The sequence below is a fragment of the Oryctolagus cuniculus genome, chromosome 8 (assembly GCF_051225735.1).
Source record: "Oryctolagus cuniculus isolate XC-2025 breed Fujian yellow rabbit chromosome 8, ASM5122573v1, whole genome shotgun sequence".
Lineage (NCBI taxonomy): Eukaryota > Metazoa > Chordata > Mammalia > Lagomorpha > Leporidae > Oryctolagus > Oryctolagus cuniculus.
The window spans coordinates 100,287,097-100,305,951 of NC_142874.1; the positions used below are offsets into that span (position 1 = coordinate 100,287,097).

General features: G+C 44.7%; 1 long non-coding RNA gene across 5 annotated transcripts in view; it reads right to left on the reverse strand.

The window, feature by feature from the left end:
* Positions 1-228: 228 nt before the first annotated feature.
* The window catches only part of LOC149125100 (uncharacterized), a 37,593-nt gene continuing 18,966 nt past the window's right edge, over positions 229-18,855 (reverse strand). For 3 of the 5 annotated variants that reach the window (XR_016212050.1, XR_016212049.1, XR_016212048.1), the window contains 2 exons: positions 16,723-16,871; positions 15,810-16,173 (listed from right to left, as the gene is read on the reverse strand). This is a non-coding gene — a long non-coding RNA (uncharacterized LOC149125100). Of the gene's footprint in view, positions 314-2,230; positions 2,344-4,128; positions 4,436-15,809; positions 16,174-16,722; positions 16,872-18,855 lie in introns of those variants that run through there. The other 2 variants (XR_016212051.1, XR_016212052.1) reach the window with 2 other exon arrangements.

Consider the following 18,855-nt stretch of genomic DNA (forward strand, 5'->3'; position numbering starts at 1 on the left):
ATGATGGTGATGATGATGATGATGCTATGATGATGATGTGACTGCCAGCATAAGGCCCAGCTGGATTTTTAACCAAAAGCCTGAGCCCCAAACAAAGAGGGGCATCTCATTACTATGCTTTTAGCTTCTTTGCTCCCTTACATGGCTACATGTGTACATTAGATTGATATGCTAATGTTACATGGCGATTATAGGAATTGATACAACACTGCACATGCACACATACTTACTGATGATGTTCCTTTCACACACATACTGAGCCATACACTGTCTGGCAAGGGTTGACACCATTGCTCTGGTTCGCAAGCAGAACCTGAAATGGTTACGTATAGGCAGATGAGAACTACAGTTGAAGCGTTCATGTTCAAGCAGATCATGACCACACTCCACTTCCAGGGTGTCTTTTCCTGCCGACCTTGGAGAGGCTGCTCCCACACTTCCCACACGGCTGGAGCACCTAGGCTCCTGCCTTCCTTTCTGTGCCTGGGTTTCCTCACCTGACTTCTCCTTCCGGTGCATGCCCTACTTCAACACTGGGGTTCTCTGGTGGTGAGTAATTTCTGATCCTCAACATAGTATTCTAGCCTATGTCTACCACTTATGTCAGCTTCCCTGGAATAAAAATTCTGTCCTGGCCGGCGCCGCGGCTCACTAGGCTAATCCTCTGCCTTGCGGCGCCAGCACACCAGGTTCTAGTCCCGGTCGGGGCGCCGGATTCTGTCCCGGTTGCCCCTCTTCCAGGCCAGCTCTCTGCTGTGGCCAGGGAGTGCAGTGGAGGATGGCCCAAGTGCTTGGGCCCTGCACCCCATGGGAGACCAGGAGAAGCACCTGGCTCTTGCCATCGGATCAGTGCAGTGCACCAGCTGCAGCGCGCCGGCCGCGGCAGCCATTTGGGGGTGAACCAACGGCAAAAGGAAGACCTTTCTCTCTGTCTCTCTCACTGTCCACTCTGCTTGTAAAAATATAAATAAATAAATAAATAAATAAATAAATAAATATTCTGTCCTTATTCCTGGACCAAGGTCTGAGTTTTCTTGCTTATAGCAGACATTCATTTATATAAATTATCTGAACTTCCAACAACCCTCTACCTTGAGTTCTATGTAACTGGTAATTCATCTCTTGAAAGATCTCATTTCTTGTTGGGTCTTTGATATTCACTCTCCAGCTCATCAGTAAGCCTACGCCTCTTGCCAAGTGCTGTGAAAGGTCTGGGATGTTACTGTCCTTGCAGGCTAACACATGAGAATGTCTCCATTCCATGGGTACTTATGGAAGACATAACGTCTGACTTAGAAACTAGGGAGTTTATTACTCTATAGCTATATCCAGACTATCAGCATTTTCTTTTCTTAAAAATTGTACTAACATAAAGAGAACAGATTTCATGTAGTTCCTAGGTGCGATCCTAAGAAGATAACCACATTTCCCTCCTTCTCTCTTTCCCTCCTTACTCCCACTCCTTCCTTCCTTATTTTAATTTTTGCAAAAATGTAATTTCAGTCCACTCTATGATCACAGGCTTAATTCATCACTAACCATAATATTCAACAAGTAAAAACACCAATTCCTAAAGTTTCAATTCCCACAAGACAAACCAAAGAGGGCCAGGTGGCTCCGGCACACGCAGTGGACTGCCTTACAGGAGAGAAGAGCGAACATGGGCAACACAGATCTTTCATAATGACCGTTCAGTATGTCTGCCCCCTACTCTGGAAAAATGCACTCTTTTCTCCTCGAGGCAACTGACTGAGTGGTTAGGACAGCTGTGTCCAACATCATGGTAACTTGACTTAATACCTGGCCCTGGCTTCTGATTCCAGCTTCCTGCCAGTGCAGACCCTGGGAGGCAGTGGTGACAGCTCAGGTAATTAGATATCTACTACCAGGGCTGGTGCTGTGGCTCAGCGGGTTAACACCCTGGCCTGCAGTGCCGGCATCCCATATGGGCGCCCATTTGAGACTTGGCTGCTCCACTTCTGATCCAGTTCTCTGCTATGGCCTGGGAAAGCAGAAGTTGGCCCAAGTCCTTGGGCCCCTGCACCCAAGTGGGAGACATGGAAGAAGCTCCTGGCTCCTGGCTCCTGGCTTTGGATCGGTGCAGCTCCAACCATTGCGGCCATCTGAGGAGTGAACCAGCAGATGGAAGATCTCTCTCTCTCTCTGCCTCTCCTCTCTGTGGAACTGACTTTCAAATAAATAAATAAATCTTTAAAAAAAAGATACCTACTACTCATGTGGGAAGACTTGGACTGCATTCCTGGCTCTTGGCTTCAGCCCAGTTCCAGCCAATGAGGATTGCATTGGTGGGTGGGAGCTTTCTTTGTCTTTCTGTGTGCGCCTCTAAAATTAAAAAATAAAATAAAATGGTGACTGTTTCCTCTACAGAAGGCTGTAGTGCAGAAGAGATAAAGTAGCTCATAACAAAAGCCATCCATGCCCTTACTTGAAATATATTCAGAAATATGAGTTACCCATGGAGAACTGCCTCCAAGTACCCATTCTAAATCACATAGTCAAATACTTTGCTTCTATGCTTCTATCTTAACGGGTCACTGAGAGGTGACTGCAATAGGATTTTTTTTTTTTTTTTTGACAGGCAGAGTTAGTGAATGAAAGAGAGACAGAGAGAAAGGTCTTCCTTTTTCCATTGGTTCACCCCCCACCCAAGTGGCTGCTACTGCCCGTGTGTTGCGGCCAGCGCGTTGCGCCCATCCAAAGCCAGGAGCCAGGTGCAGCCTCCTGGTCTCCCATGCAGATGCAGGGCCCAAGGACCTGGGCCATCCTCCACTGCACTCCCAGGCCACAGCAGAGAGCTGGCCTGGAAGAGGAGCAACCAGGACAGAATCCGGCACCCTGACCGGGACTAGAACCCGGGGTGCTGGCGCCGCAGGTGGAGGATTAGCCTAGTGAGCCACGGCGCTGGCCTGCAATAGGATTTTAAATGGTCTTCCTTTCCACTATCTTCCCCTTACAATCCACTCAGTGTACATAAAAATCAAAGTGCTATTCTTAAATATAAACCACACTGTCTTCAAGTCTCTTCTTCAGTGGTTCCTGTCATGCTTGTCACAATATGCAGCTCCAAGAGCATGAAGTTCCATGTGTTCTAACCCTACCTCCTTTGAACTCAACTTCTCCTACCTCTTCCCTACCTCATGATGCTCCAACCTATGACCTTTTTTTTGCCTTCAAATATAAAAGCTCATGCCCTTCTGAAGATCGCTGCTCTTGTTCCTTCTTCCGGAATACTTCCCCTCGGATCCTGGTCAAGTCTAGTTCTTTTTTTTTTTTTTTTTTTTTTGACAGGCAGAGTGGACAGTGAGAGAGCGAGACAGAGAGAAAGGTCTTCCTTTTTGCTGTTGGTTCACCCTCCAATGGCCGCCGCAGCCGGCATGCTGTGGCCAGCGCACCACGCTGATCCAATGGCAGGAGCCAGGTACTTATCCTGGTCTCCCATGGGGTGCAGGGCCCAAGGACTTGGGCCATCCTCCACTGCACTCCTGGGCCACAGCAGAGAGCTGGCCTGGAAGAGGGGCAACTTGTGCTTAATTTTGTTCTGTGTACAGGGTGTACTAGCGTCCTGAAACATGTGAAGTCCAAGACTTGAACTCTCTGGGATCTTCCTGGATGAAGTGAATTTGGCCCATTAAAATCTCATTCAGGGGGTCTGATTCTGTGGCACAATAGTTTGAGCCACTGTCCATAGCACTGGCATCATATATGGGTGCCAGGTCGAGTCCTGGCTGCACCACTTCTAATTGAGCTCCCTGCTAATGCACCTGGGAAAGCAGCAGCAGATGACCCAAGTGCTTGGGCACCTGCTGTCCACATGGGAGACCTAAATGAAGCTCCTGACTCCTGGCTTTGGCCTGGCCCAGCCCCAGCCATTACAGCCATCTGGGGAATGAACCAGTGGATAGGAAGATTCTCTCTCTGCCCCTGTAACTCTGCCTTTCAAATAAATAAATAAATAAATATTTTTAAAAAACTCTCAGGACTTACATTTTCTTTTTTCAAGGATTGTTTTATTATATTTTCCCATTCCCTGCTCAGCCCAGTGGGAATTCACTTTCTATTTTTTTTATTTTTTGAGATTTATTTATTTATTTGAAAGGCACAGTTACAGAGAGGCACAAGCACAGAGAGAGAGGTCTTCCATCCACTGGTTCACTCCCCAGTTGGCCGCAACAGCCAAAGCTGGGCCAATCCAAAGCCAGGAGTCAGGAGCTTCTTCTGGGTCTCCCTGTGGGTGCAGGGGCCCAAGGACTTGGGCCATCTTCTACTGCTTTCCCAGGACATGGCAGAGAGCTGGATCGGAAGTGGAGCAGCCGGGACTCACACTGGGATGCCCGGAGCTGCAGGCTGCATCTTTACCTGCTATACCACAGCGCTGGCCCCCGAGATCACTTTCAATTCTCACAAACCCTGGAGGCTGGGATAAAAGCAATCACAAACATGGTTTATCATCAGTTCCCCCTCTCAGCCTTATACACGCAGTGGAACCTTCTGAGATCCTAGACACGTTAGGAGTGCACTGGTTAGAAGGCTCAGCCTCATACTCTGAGACCTTGATCTTCTGCCCTGCACTTGAAGCTGGCTCAGCATCATAGTGTTGCTTACCTTTCTGGTTAGCACCTTTACATGAGTTTTGGCCTGAAATTTCCCTACTGGGTTGTTAGTTTTTTTTTTTTTTTTTTTTTAAGCATTTTTATGCTTAAACACAACTCCCCCTCCCCCCACCCTGACACACACACAGGGCATTTGTTCTTTTCAGTGAGAAGCTTGGTTGAAGTGCATTAGTGGTCCCATTGCAGACATGAAACTCACAGAAGCTACCACATCTCCAAGCTGCTTACAGAATCCCTTGCCTGCTTTCTGTTCCCATGTCATTGAGCCCACCTGAATTGTTGAGATGGCTTTGGAACAGGTTTCTTGCTTCCCAGTCATCCCCGACTCCCTCATCCTCTGCCTTGCTAACAAATACCATGGAAATCACAGACCCAGCATGCCACTGCTTTACTTAAAAACAGCAGTGGCTCCCTGTATCCTGTAGCAGTCCATTGCTAGTCTTCTGTCAACTTCACTCGACTCAAGTTCAACTATGTTCCTCTCCACACACCAAACTATAATACGCACCCCTCAACCAGCCCTTACTTTCATACTCCCACGCCTTTGTCAAACAGCTTCTCCTATCCGGTTACTCGCTGTACTGTGCTGGGGAAATTTCCTGTCGTTCCTCATGGACCACAGCTAGCATCTTCTCTTCTCTGAGCTATTCATCCAGGGAGAGGGGATCCTTCTTCCTGCCCCTCCAGCCTTCCATGTTGTACATTCACACTTTGCTTGCATGGTCATTTGTCAAAACAGAACGTGAGGCTGAATGACTTCAGGGAGAGTGTAACTGGTTCAGTTGGAAAGTTTCTAGGCTTTAGCAGAGTGCCTACTACAAAACCAGTGTTTATTAAGTGAATGAATAAAGGTAGTTGAGATTGGCTTTATAAAAGTCCAATGTGTAGTTTTTTGTAGGTTTCAAATTCCCCACCGATGGCGGCATAGTCGTGGCGGTTCAGAGTTAAAAGGCACTTTAGCAGTCGTTAGTACAATGGCTTTTATGAGTGTAAAGATTAAAAAACTAAGGCTCAAAGTGGTTAAGTGCAAAATGCCGAGCAAGCTCAATGGATGTTTGTTTCCAAGATGAACACTCGGTTTAGTCACGGCTTCCTGAGTATCAGCCACCGCTATGTACATTACATATTGACTTCCTAGTCCCTGTGTTCTCTGCCCTGTTGCAGCAGTTCTACCAACCACACTTTGTGATCTGAAGTCAAGCCACAGGTTCAAGTTACTGGACCTTTTCCTGGCCCCTGGCACCTTCTCCTTCAGCCAGTTCCTGGCTGCCATGCAGAGGAAAAGGTTTTATTGCCTCCTTAACACCTTCTGCTTACTCTAGGCTCTTAATTTTTCTCCCCCAGGGCTGTTCCCGACTTCGAGGCTACAACTCCGAGCCTCTGTGCACTTTTTGCTTTTATCAAAATGGTGGCAAATCATTTCGTACAGCTGTGTGCCCGCTGACTGGGAGCGCTTCTTCCTGGAAAACAAGTCCTATAGTCGCAGCTCTGGTTTCTAGGGGAGCATGCACTTCTCACGTCCATTTTACATCTATTTGAGGTGTACGAGGGGGCCTCTGAAAGTCTGTGGGAAAATTAAATCAAAAGAAAATTCAAGGGATGAGTGTTTGGCACAGTAGTGAAAATGTCCCCTGGGCCACCCACAGCCCAGATGTCAGGGTCTGGGTTCAAGTCCTGGCTCTGCTTCCAACTGCAGCTTCCTGGTGATGGCTTCGTAGTTAGGTCCCTGCAACCCACATGGGAGACCCAGACTGAGTTGCTGTCTCCTGGCTTTGGCCTGGCCCAGCCCTGGCTGTTGCAGGTGTTTGAGGAGTGAACCAGGTGCTGGAAGATCTCTCTGTGTCTGTCAGCCTTTCTCTTTGTATCTCTCTGTCTTTCAAATAAATAAATGCTTAAAAAAATGATCAAAAAATGAAACTTGAATTTTCCAAGAAATTTCTGAAGGCCTCTCATATTTCCTCCCATCTGCATCATGTCAGCCGGGTTGGATCAACTACCTCCTTTAAACCAGCATGATCCGGTTCAATCAGGATTCTTTCAGTCAGAAAGTCTGCAATTCTGTGATTTCTATGTCACTATATCATGTTTTTCTGGCTACTTGGCCTTTTCATTGTCACAAAAGAGGTTTCCGATCTTCCCAGTGTCTATGTGACTTTTTTTGTGGAGTCTGATAAGGCTAAAATAGTTGGACTCATTCACTATTTGTACATTAGGAACCAATGGTTCCTAGTAAGCTACAGAAAGCTTCAGTAATGCAACCTGGATTTCAGTAATCAAACTTTTATTATTTTTAATAAGAATATTACTTACCTTAATATGGGTAACATTATCAGTAACTGAATCAAGTTTTACTTAAGAAATCATGGAATTTTCAATAAATGGAAAAAGAATGAAGAAAAATAGAAGAATCATCATTAGGCAAGCATTGTTCTAATTGTTTCCTCTCATTTTTATTTTACTTTAGTTTTATCTCACTTACAGGTCTTTTTAAAGATTTATTTATTTATTTGAAGGCAGAGTTGGGGTGGGGGTGACAGAAAGAGAGATCTTCCATCTGCTGCTTCACTCCCCAAATGTCCACAATGGCCAGAGTTGGGCCAGGCCAAAGTCAGGAGCCTGGAGCTTTTTCCAGGTCTTCCAAGTGGGCAGATTTCTAAGCATTTAGGCCTCTGCTACTGCTTTTCTGGGCCATAAGGGAGCTGGATTGGATATGGAGCAGCCAGGACTCAAGCGGCACCCATCTGGGATGCCGGTGCTGCATGTAGCAGCTGTAACTGCTATGCCACAGTGCCATCCCCTTGGTCTCGATGGGTATCAACATTGGTGAGCAAAAGTACGATAAGAAACAGCATACTGGGGGGAGAGGGGGATGGCGTTGAGGCATAGCAGGTTAAGCCTCTACCTGCGATGCCAGCATCCCATATGGGCACTGGTTCAGAGACCCAGCTCCTCCACTTCTGATCCAGCTCCCTGCTAATGTACCTGGGAAAGCAGTAGAAGATGGCCCAAGTGCTTGGGCCCCCGCATCCACATGGGAGACCAGGAAAAGCTCCTGACTCCTGGCTTCAGTATGGCCTAACCCTGGCTGTTGTGGCCATTTGGGGAGTAAACCAGCAGATGGAAGATTCTCTTTCTTTCTCTCTCTCTGCCTTTCAAATAAATAAAAATAAATAAATCTTACCAAAAAAATAAAAAAAAAGAAACAACATTTTGGGATTGTCTGAAAGTATCCTCACACTAGATAACTTTTAATCACAAAGGGGAAAAGTGAAACTTCAGAGTGGAGTGGCCTGGCACACATATATTAACCAAAGATGCCAAGTTGACCTCACTCCTTAGAAAACCAGTTGATGTCAGTAAACTCTGATGTGATAAATCCAGGATACACTACTTCTGTGACTTTCTTACCAAAAATCCATACCTTCAATTTAATCTTAGAAAATTTCAGATGAACCCAAATTGAGGGATGGACATTCTACAAAGCAACTGAGCAGTACTCTTAAGAAGTGTCAAGGTCATGAAACAAAGGAGAGACTGAAGAACCATCACAGACTTGGGGAAACATGACCGTGAATGCAATGTGGAATCCTGGATTGTATTGCAGACAAGAAGAAAGAATTAGTGAGAAAATGATTGAGCTTGAATAAGGTCTGCAGTTAAAGTACTAGTGTTGTGTACACATCGCTTCCTGGTTTCATTCACTGTTTGATGGCTATGCAAGATGATAACATGAGGGGAAACTGGGTAAGGGCACCTGGAAACTCTCTCAATGATTTGTACTTCTCTATAAATGTAAATAAATTAAACAGTGAGAAGCAATAACAGAATTCCAACAAATAAGATCTCTAAGCTGTTGCTCCCCTTAAGTATACACCAGGCAAGAGGAGATAAAATGTTGAATGGGGGTGGGGGGGCGGTGGGCATTTACCCTGGCAATTGAGATGGCAGTCATTGCACATCAGAGTACCTGGGTTGGAATCCTGGCTGTGCTCCGGATTCCAGCTTCCTGCTAGCGCAGACCCTGGGAGGCAATGGTGATGGCTCAGGTCATTAGGTTCCCGCCACCCACTTGGGAGACCTGGATTGAGTTCTCAGTTCCTGGCTCCAGCCCATGCCTGCCCTGGCTGTTGCAGGCATTTGGGGAGCGAAAAAGCAGATGGGAGCTTTCTCTTTCTCTGTGTGTGTTTATGTCTCTCAAATCCATACATTTGAAAATTTATTTTAAAACCTCGCACTGGGTCAGTGATTTGCACTTCTATCACCTGTCTGCATGAGGTGATGCCAATAGATGAAGGGGTTCCAGTCATGAGAATTGGAATTGTGAGCTGCTGGCTGATCCCACCACTTCTTGCTCCTGTCCTCACACTTGCACCCCTCCCTGGTGTCTACTCCTTACACTGTAGAGCTAATCAGCGTGTGGTTTGTAACCAGAAATCTTTACATAGCGGCAGAGCTAGCCTCACATACCGCAGTTTGTGCCCATCTTGCCCCTTAATTTCCTCACATTTGCATTTCATCTTGGTTTCTCTCTTTTATGGAGGAACTTCAAAAAGTTGGTGGAAAGTGGGATGAAGGTCAAGTTTGTTTCAGTGCAAAAAACTTTGAAATCCCTGCACAATTTTTTCATCGGACACATTTCCCAAGATCTTTTCAAAGACCCCCTCCTAAGCACAGTGTTCCAAATTTTTTTGCACCAAAATAAACCTATGTTTTCATTCCATTTTCCCCATGATCTTTATTTAACCTTAAGTCTTTCATTTATTTTTTTAATTTTTATTGTCAATTGTAATTAGTTTTTAACTGATTCAATGTGATTTGTAGATAGAATTCTAAGAACATAATGATATTCCCTCTCACCCTCTTTCCTTTTTTCTTTTTTTAAGTCTTTGAGATAACAGATTTTAAAACTAAATTACAGTAAAAGTCCCGTAACCTTTTTGAAGTACCCTTGCATTGTTCTTAATACCTTTCTCGTGCTCAAGATACTCCTGTCTTTCTCTCTATAAGTCTCCATAACCTTCTAATCACGTCTACTGTATCACCTGTGATTCATAGGCCCAGTTAAAATCTGTTCCTACCTTCACCTTGATTTTTTTTTTTTTTTTTGACAGGCAGGAGTGGACAGTGAGAGAGAGAGACAGAGAGAAAGGTCTTCCTTGTCCGTTGGTTCACCCTCCAATGGCCCCCGCAGCCGGCGCACCACGCTGATCCGATGGCAGGAACCAGGTACTTATCCTGGTCTCCCATGGGGTGCAGGGCCCAAGCACTTGGGCCATCCTCCACTGCACTCCCTGGCCACAGCAGAGAGCTGGCCTGGAAGAGGGGCAACCGGGACAGAATCCGGTGCCCCGACCAGGACTAGAACCCGGTATGCCGGTGTCGCAAGGCGGAGGATTAGCCTGTTGAGCCGGGGCGCCGGCCCACCCTGATTTCTTATCCATTCCTTTACCTGACCCTGTGATGTGGGCGGACCTGTGTTACTGACCCTGTGTTCAGACAAGCAAATTGAGAGCCGATGTAAACTGATGGGCCAAAGAACCAGACAAGACTGGGGTCTCCCAGGCTCTGAGCCCCTGGCTCTGTGAGACCCTTAGTGACGCAGTGGCACAAGGAGCAGTGCCCAGATGGCGATGGCACCAGAAGAGGGCTCTGTCCGCTGTTGATGGCAAATGCGGGGAGCAGACCTGGGTGGAGCCCAGTGAGATGCCCTCTGAATTCCCCAAGACCCTGCAGCAGCCGAGTGGTACAAACTGGGCAGAGCTACCTGTGCCTTTCTTTGGCTTTCCTAACGTGAGCACCCCCCATTTAGCTCCCTCCCCAGAGTTCCTCCTTCCAAATCAAAAAAGGTTCACCACTGTCATAGTTCTTCCTTTTCAAAATGTAAAAATAAAGGGAAAAGGTTTGGTTATTCCAGGGCCTTTGCTCTGAAAATATCCAGTGATTAGAGCGAGCTATGTCATTTGGCAGTGGCTGTTGGACCACCCTTGGGTTTTGTCTGTTCCATTCTTGAAGGCCATGGGAATTCTTGGCGCTCGGCTTTCTGTTTTCACAGCTTTGCCCCAGCACCTGTTCCAAAAGCAATTGGAACGGCTTGACTAGATCCTGAGTCTTAATTTTCAGCTCACAAGCAAGAATGCTTAGGACTTAAGGTATAATACTCTATTTTACAGTGTTAGAACTGAAGCTTTTATGTGGAATTATACCATAAAACACTGCACGACTTTGTGAAAACAGTGCATTTGTAAGGGATTCTATTCCTTCTGCAAGAATACAAGCACACGCTTCCATGATAACCACACAAGGAGGGAAAACCACTTCTTTGTGTGAGCTTTGATTGCTCTGACCTACAATCCTTAGACCATAATCTTTTCCCTTACCGAATCCTGTAGAGAGCAAATGCCTTATGCTCACACGTGTTGTCTCCTCAAACAACAAAAGAACAGATCAAGGAACGACTCCACTATTTTGCCCACCTACGTGAATCAAAATCCATTCACTCCCACCACCATGGGTGAATTGTTCACTAAGGCATCAAAAATAACATTACTAAAGTAAGTGCTAATTAATTCAGTATACTCAAAAAACAGGGTTCCAAACTGTCACCTGAGCAGGGATCAAGTTCCTCCAAAGATGATTTGTTCCACATTTTCATGGAAAACAAGCCTCTTATAGACTTTTAGCTAATGTGGAAGTCACTAGGAGGGGAAAGGAGGAAAAACAATGGTTTTAAGGGATCTCTTCAGCACTTCCATGGAATAAAGAATTCAAACCTAAGCCACTATAAATTGACTTTAAACTATAAATCCAATCTGTCATTTAGAATTGACTAAAAAAAAGCCACCAAAGCCATAGTTATAAACAGTGCTGACTTGGAGAGACACTGGACCTTGGTGGAGACTGGCCCCCCGGGTAGGGAGGGAGGGAGGGAAGGAAGGGCCAGGACAGGTGCAGGGGACTGTTCCCCTCAGGGTCAGGTCAAGTGCAGTGAAGGACAGGGAGGTCTGAGTGACGGGAAAGCTGAGCAAGGCCTGGGCCTGTGAGGTCAGGAGCACCCAGTTTCAGTAGCCTGAAATTTAAGTGTGAAGGCACAGGTGCAAAAACCTGAACAAGTTTTGCTATGAATTTAAGATATGGAGAGGGCAGCAAAGAGGTTTCCAGGGCACGCTGTCTGGGGTGGAGCTGGCTGTGTGGGGAGGGAGGGCAGCCTGGGTGGTAGAGTGTTCCAGAGCCTGGCCGGTAGGGCTGTCACCTAGGACAGTGTCTGACCACAGGAGAGGGCACCGGTCGCAACTAGACTTGAGAGAGTATGCAGGGAGATGAAGGCCATGTTCCCACGCAGTCTGGATGCAACTCAGGAGAAAGGCATTCTGTCCCTTGCCACTGGGCTCTGAATTGTGCATGAATTGGCTCCTCTAAATTCAACTGTGATGTCCAACCAGATCCCTTCAGAGCACTTCCCAAAGCACAAGAAATGGTCATGCATTTTCTCGGGTATGAAAGTGCTTCAGAAAGTTTCTAGAAGAATGGAATAAAAAAAAGATCTTAGCTGGCACCGCGGCTCACTAGGCTAATCCTCCACCTTGCGGCGCCAGCACACCGGGTTCTAGTACCGGTCGGGGTGCCGGATTCTGTCCCAGCTGCCCCTCTTCCAGGCCAGCTCTCTGCTGTGGCCAGGGAGTGCAGTGGAGGATGGCCCAAGTGCTTGGGCCCTGCACCCCATGGGAGACCAGGAGAAGCACCTGGCTCTTGCAATCGGATCAGCGCAGTGCGCTGGCTGCAGCACGCCGGCCGTGGCAGCCATTGGAGGGTGAACCAATGGCAAAGGAAGACCTTTCTCTCTCTCTCTCTCTTTCTCTCACTGTCCACTCTGCCTGTCAAAAAAATAAAAATTAAAAAATTAAAAAAAAAAAGATCTTTATTTTGGTGCAAAACAATTTGAAATCTGTGCATACTTTTTTTCAGGCTGCTCATTTTCCACGAACTTTTAAAATTTATTTGGAAGTCAGAGTTACAGAGAAAGAGGAAGATACAGAGAGAGAGAGAGAGAGAGGGATCTTTCAACTGCTGGTTCACTCCTCAGATGGCTGCAATGGCCAGGGCTGAGCCAGGCTGAAGCCAGGAGTCAGCAACTCTCTATCTGGATCTCCCACAATGGTGGCAGGGGCCCAAGTACTTGGACCATCTTCTGCTGCTTTTCCCAGGCCATCAGCAGGGGGTTGGATTGGAAGTGGAGCAGCCGGGACATGAACTGGTGCCCTTATGGGATGCCGGCATCACAGGTGGAAGCTTTACCTCCTACGCCACAGCAGTGGCCCTTCATAAACCTTTTGAAGTACTTTCTTAGAACTGAAATTTTTATTTATCATTTTTTATGAGCAAGACAGAGACAGACAGATGATTCCCACCTGCTGGTTCACTGCCCAAATGGCCACAATGGCTGGGACTGGGCCAGGCTGAAACCAGGAACCTGGAACTCCATCCAAGTCTCCCAGGTGAGTGTCAGGAGCCCAAGCCCTTGAACCATCTTCCACTGCTTTCCCAGGCACTTTAACAGGGAGCTGGATTGGAAGCAGAGCAGCCTGGACTTCAATGGGTGCTCATATGGGATGCTGGCGGCACACACAGTGGCTTAACCCCCTGTGCCACAATGTCAACCCCTATAAAACATCTTAATAATGCAGTGCACTTTTTTGTAGACAATGCATTCTCATTTTCATATTGTGTGGTTGGAAACATAGAGGGTTAGCCCTAAAACATTCAGAAACTTCTGACGTAGGCCAGCCTAAGATCCAGGATGGCGAGTTCCCAAAAGGCAGACTCAAATCTGAATTTCCTGACTTCTGCCCCAGGGCCATTGCCATCAGAACTAAGGTAAGCAAATAAAACAGTGTTCATCAAACTGATGATGAACTTTAAAAAATGATGATAAGATGTAGTTCCAGATTTTGCTAGTGTATTTATAGTAAGTGGCAATGAAAAATATGAAGAGAATCTATAATTGTGTTTGCTTCATGAAAAAAAGTTTTTAGCTTGTAATGCCAATGCAAATGTAAACTTTATGCTTCAAGACAATTTGTGCGGATAAATTCATGGAAATAAGAGTATAGCAGGAAGCAAACACTAACTCTGGAGGAGGAGGAATTGTGCCAGTATCATAAAATTCAATACCACAAGTTTTTGATTTTACACCAAAAATATAAAAAGTAAACAAATAAGAACACATTAAGAAATTATGCAGAAAACCTATTAAATGTTTAAGGGACAATAAAACTGCCACCAACCCATTAAACATTCTCTTGTAAGCATCAGATCAAGAGCCAACAGCACCAAAGTTGGCAGAATTGAAAGAGACATTCCAAAGGATGTAATTATCTAAAAGTTATAAAATAGGTTTGTCATAGATGAGAAAGTGTAGGTATTTAATATCCTAAGCCTTATACCTACCTGCACTATTGTATACCATAAGCAAAATAATTTTGCAAGAAGATAACAGTTGAAGAAAATAAGATGTTTTAAATCAGGATTAAATTAAGAAACTGGCAAATCTTCAAATCTCTTAACAGAAACAGAAGAATATGATTTACAGTTTGTTTGCTTTAAACAGTTTGAAATAGTTCACACATTGTATTCTTAATGAGGCAGATATCTACTATGGACTGTAATCTGGAAAAGAGAATGAAATTGTTTTTAACTGTAGTATGTTTTATAGACTATAAATGTACTTCATGAATTAAGAAAGAGTATTGACTTAAAATGATATATGTATGTAACATTAAAGTGAATACATTATCACCATTTTGTTCAAATATTTACTGACAATATGAAAGATTTCTTTAGTAGTATTTGTGAATGGTTTAAATCAGACTTGTTGAATTTCAAAGAGAACTCAAAAGGGCCTTTCCTGTTGGGATAGATGTGGAATCTGTTTTCTAACAGGTGTTCTCAGAGGGGACAGGATATGTAGAAATACAGTCCGAGTCTACCATCAGGAGAGGGAGGTCTTAATTTGATTAACTTTCTTTGTGCCCACTCAACTTAAGTAGGCTCCAGAGTCAGACTGTCTGGTCTTGAACCCTGATTTTATCATGTGCTAGTGACTTGGTAATATTACTTCTATTAAAAGATTATTTTGTAGCTATAACTGGGAACCATATACTTAAAGATATTCATTGTTCCTACTTACTATTCTTATAATAGCTTCCAAGAAAAATTCACAATTGGATTAGGGATAGGTGTCTGGAGTAGCAGTGAAGACTTTGTCTGGGGTGCCCACATACTGTATCTGAGTGCTGGATTTGAACCCCAGCTCTCAGATTCCAAATTCAGTTTCCTATCAGTGTATGCCCTGGGAGGTAGCAAATGATGGCTCACGTTCCTGCTACCCACGTGGGAGAACTGGATTTAATTCCAGGCTCCTGGCTTCAGATTGGCCCAGCCCTGGCTGGTGTGGACTTTTCAGGAGTGACCCAAAGGATGGGAGATCTCTTTTTGTCTGTCTCCATCTCTCTGACTTTATAGATAAATAAATAACAACTGAATTAAACATCATAAAAGAATAAAAATATTTCAAAATCTGTGTAGTTTTCATAATATTGCTGAGGCCTCTTCCTTTGAGAGTCTCATATCCATAAATGTTTGCCTTGTTAGTTTTGTTGGGCAAAGGGAATACAAATCAGAGATGTGGCCCATACGCTGTGAGGAATATATAGGAAATCCTTGCAGCAGGAAGCTGAGATGCCCCTGGGTCACATCCTCAGCTTAGAACTTAACTGTTAGTAAGCCAGACCATTCCTGGATTTGAAGTCCAAGTTCACACCATGTAGGTTGTCTAGAGAAATTAAAGTGGCTCTATACTAGCAGCTCATGGAACTGTTACATGTTAAGGCAAAAGAACATTACTAGAAGCCAAGACAGAAATTTAATAATGCCAAAGTATTTGCTCCATCAGCAATATGTAACAATTTTAAATTTGCATGCACTCAATAATGTACTTCAAAGGCATAAAGCAAAATGATATGATTAAAAGGAGAAATGAGTTTTATAAGTAATTTCATAGAACAAATGGACAAAAACACAGTAAAGTTGAAAAAGATTCATATAATGTGATCAGTAAACTGGACCTAAAGGACATATATATAAAACTGTAAGAACAAAATACATATAGAATATATATATACACACACACACACACACACACACACACATATATAAATGCATGGCACATTTACAAATGTTAAGCATAATTAGCCATAAAGAATATCTTATTTCAGTGATTAAAATCATACAGGGGTTATCTCCTAATCTCTGGCCGTTAAGCTCAATATAGATAACAAAAAAAAGAAGTAGAATTCCACACATTTGGAAATTAAGAACTTTACTTTGAAATGATTAAAGATCAAAGAAGAAATCTAACTAGAAGATATTCTGGGGCCGGCACTGTGGTGTAGCTGGTGGAGCTGCCGCCTGCGACATCAGCATCCCATGTGGGCACCGGTTTGTGTCCCAGCAGCTCTACTTCTACTCCAGCTCCCTGCTGATGCGTCTGGAAAACCAGCAGAAGATGGCACAAGTGCTTGGGTTTCTGCCACCACGTGGGAGACCTGGATGAAGCTCCTGGCTCTTGGCTCAGCCTGGCCCAACCCTGGCTATTGCGGCCATTTGGAGAGTAAAATAGCAGATGGAAGAGCTCTCTCTCTCTCTCTGTCTCTGTCTCCTCTGAAACCCTGCCTTTTAAATGAGTAAGTGAATCTTCAAGAAAAAAAAAAAGTGGCCTACCAAAATTTACCCAATAAAAAAATTACCTGAAATATTCTATAATGCTAAAGAAAATTGTCAAAAATCACCTTTCAAAACCAATGAGAAAAAAATAACTAAAATCTCTATGCCCAAATGCCTTCACCAAAAACATCTACCAAATAGTTAATAACACATTATTGGAGGTAGGCATTTAGCTCAGCAGTTAAGATGCCTGTGTCCTACACCACAGTGCCTGCATTCAGTTCCCAGATCTGGTTCCTAACTCAGCTCTTAGCCAGGGCAGACCCTGGGAGGCAGTGAGGAAGGCTCACATAATTAGTTTCTTGCCACTTACGTGGAAAACTTGGATTGAGTTCCCAGTCCTTGGCTCCAGCCCTGGCCCACTCTGGCGTCGGCCCAGCCTTGGCCACTGAAGGTACTCAGGGAATGAACCAGTGGACCAAAGTGCTCTTTCTCTCCCTTCCTTTGTCCTTGTCACTCTGCCTGTCAAATACACAGCAATTTTTAGAAAGGGAATTATCCTATCGTACATAAAACACTCCAGGAAAAGAAAAAGAAGAAATGCCTTCAATTCATTTTATAATTATTTTCCACCAGCAACCAAAAGTCAAAAAAGTAACTTTAAGACATACAAAATATTAAAAGTCCTAGGAATAAATGTAATAGAAGTTATATATGCATTTTATGTGGAAATATGTAAAAATGTTACTGAAAGAGATTTAAAGGGACCCAAATAAATGAATAGGTACACTATGTTCATGGATTTGGTTGCATTGACTTGGGTGTTGGCCAAATACTTGGGAAAGTAGGTGATAAATACATTGAAGGTAAATTGTTGGTTTCCACATATCATTCCTGCACCAACTGAGAGCATTAGGGGAGCTTAATCTTTGGAGCTCAAGCAGAATGCCTGACCTGGGGCCCCAGGACTATTGCTGGGATTAAAAAACTGGGAGTCTTAACAGCCTCCAGTAGCCTCAGGTTCTATGCTGTGGGAGCCAGTGCAGGGCAGAGGGGTAAGTCCAGACAACAGCCTCCTGAAATACACACATGAGGTTGCTTGCAGAGGGCAGAGAATGTCAGCTCTTCCTGGGGCAATTGCCGGGAGACTCCTCCCCAAGCACGTCAAATCTCATGCTCTTTGTGCTGCTGAGAAGGCTTAGTCCTGGCACTTTGTGGAGGGCAAAATTAATCTCGTAAAATACATAATAATTAAAATCTGCTTATCAGTGTTTTCAAAATTGTGTTTTTCATACCTTAAACTTCAAAAACTTGGCATAATATGCTAAAAAAAGGCGGGGAGGGGCATGGGCATTGTGGTGAGAAGGTTAAACTGCCACTTGGACACCCGCGTCCCTTATCAGAGTGCTTGGTTCATTCAAGTCCCAGCTGGCCCACTGGTCCACATCTCTAATCCAGCTTCCTGCTAATGGCTCTGGAAGGCAGAAGATGATGGCTCGAGTACCTGGCCTCCTTCCACCCTCACGAGAGAACCAGATGGAGTTCCTGGCTCCAGGCTTTGGCCTGGCCTAGCACTGGCTTTACAGGCATTTGGAGAGTTAACCAGGGATGGAAGATGGATGTCTGTCTGACTCACTCTGTCTCTCTGTCTCTGTGTCTCTCTCCATCTCTTTCTCTCTTTGCCTCTCAAATAAATAAATCTCTTAAAGAGATCTTCCATCCACGGGTTCACTCCCCAGATGGCTGCAATCACTGGGACTGGGCCAGGCCAAAGCCAGGAACCTGGAACTCCATCTGGTCTCCCACACAGCAGCAGGGACCCAGGCACTTTGGCCATCTTCTGCTTTCCCAGGTGCTTTAGCAAGGAGCTGGATGCGAAGTGAAGCAGCCAGAAGGTGAGACAACACCCATACGGGATGCCAGAGTCACAGGCAGCGGCTCAACCCACCACCCCCACAGTCTGCCCCATGAATAAATACATCATTTAAGAATAAAAATAAAAGGTAGTCGCCTTTTCCTAACACAAACAATTTCTCTGGTTACATGTATGTGTAGTCAGGCTTCTCCAAAGAAACAGAAGCAATAGGATATCCTGGAGAGAGAGAGAGATTGCAAGGAATTGCAAGGAATGATTCTGGTGCTTAAGTCAGAAACCTACAAGGCAGGCATGGAGGCTGGGAATTCTGTCAGGAGCTGATTTTGCAGTCTTGAGTCCAAAGGTAGAACTAGAGGCAGCATTCCTTCCTCTCTGGGGGACTTAGTCTTTTCTCTCAGAGCTCTCAACTCACAGGACGCTATGGAGATGACTTACTCCAAGTCTAATAACTTAAATAATAATCAGATCTTTAAAAATCTTCTTAGCTTCCTTTGACTCTTAGTCCTTTCATTATGATCAATTGTGAACTGAAATTGATCACTTGGACTGGTGAGATGGCATTGGTACATGCCACCTTGATGGGATTAATTGGAGTCCCCTGGTATGTTTCTTTTTTCTTTTTTTTTTTTT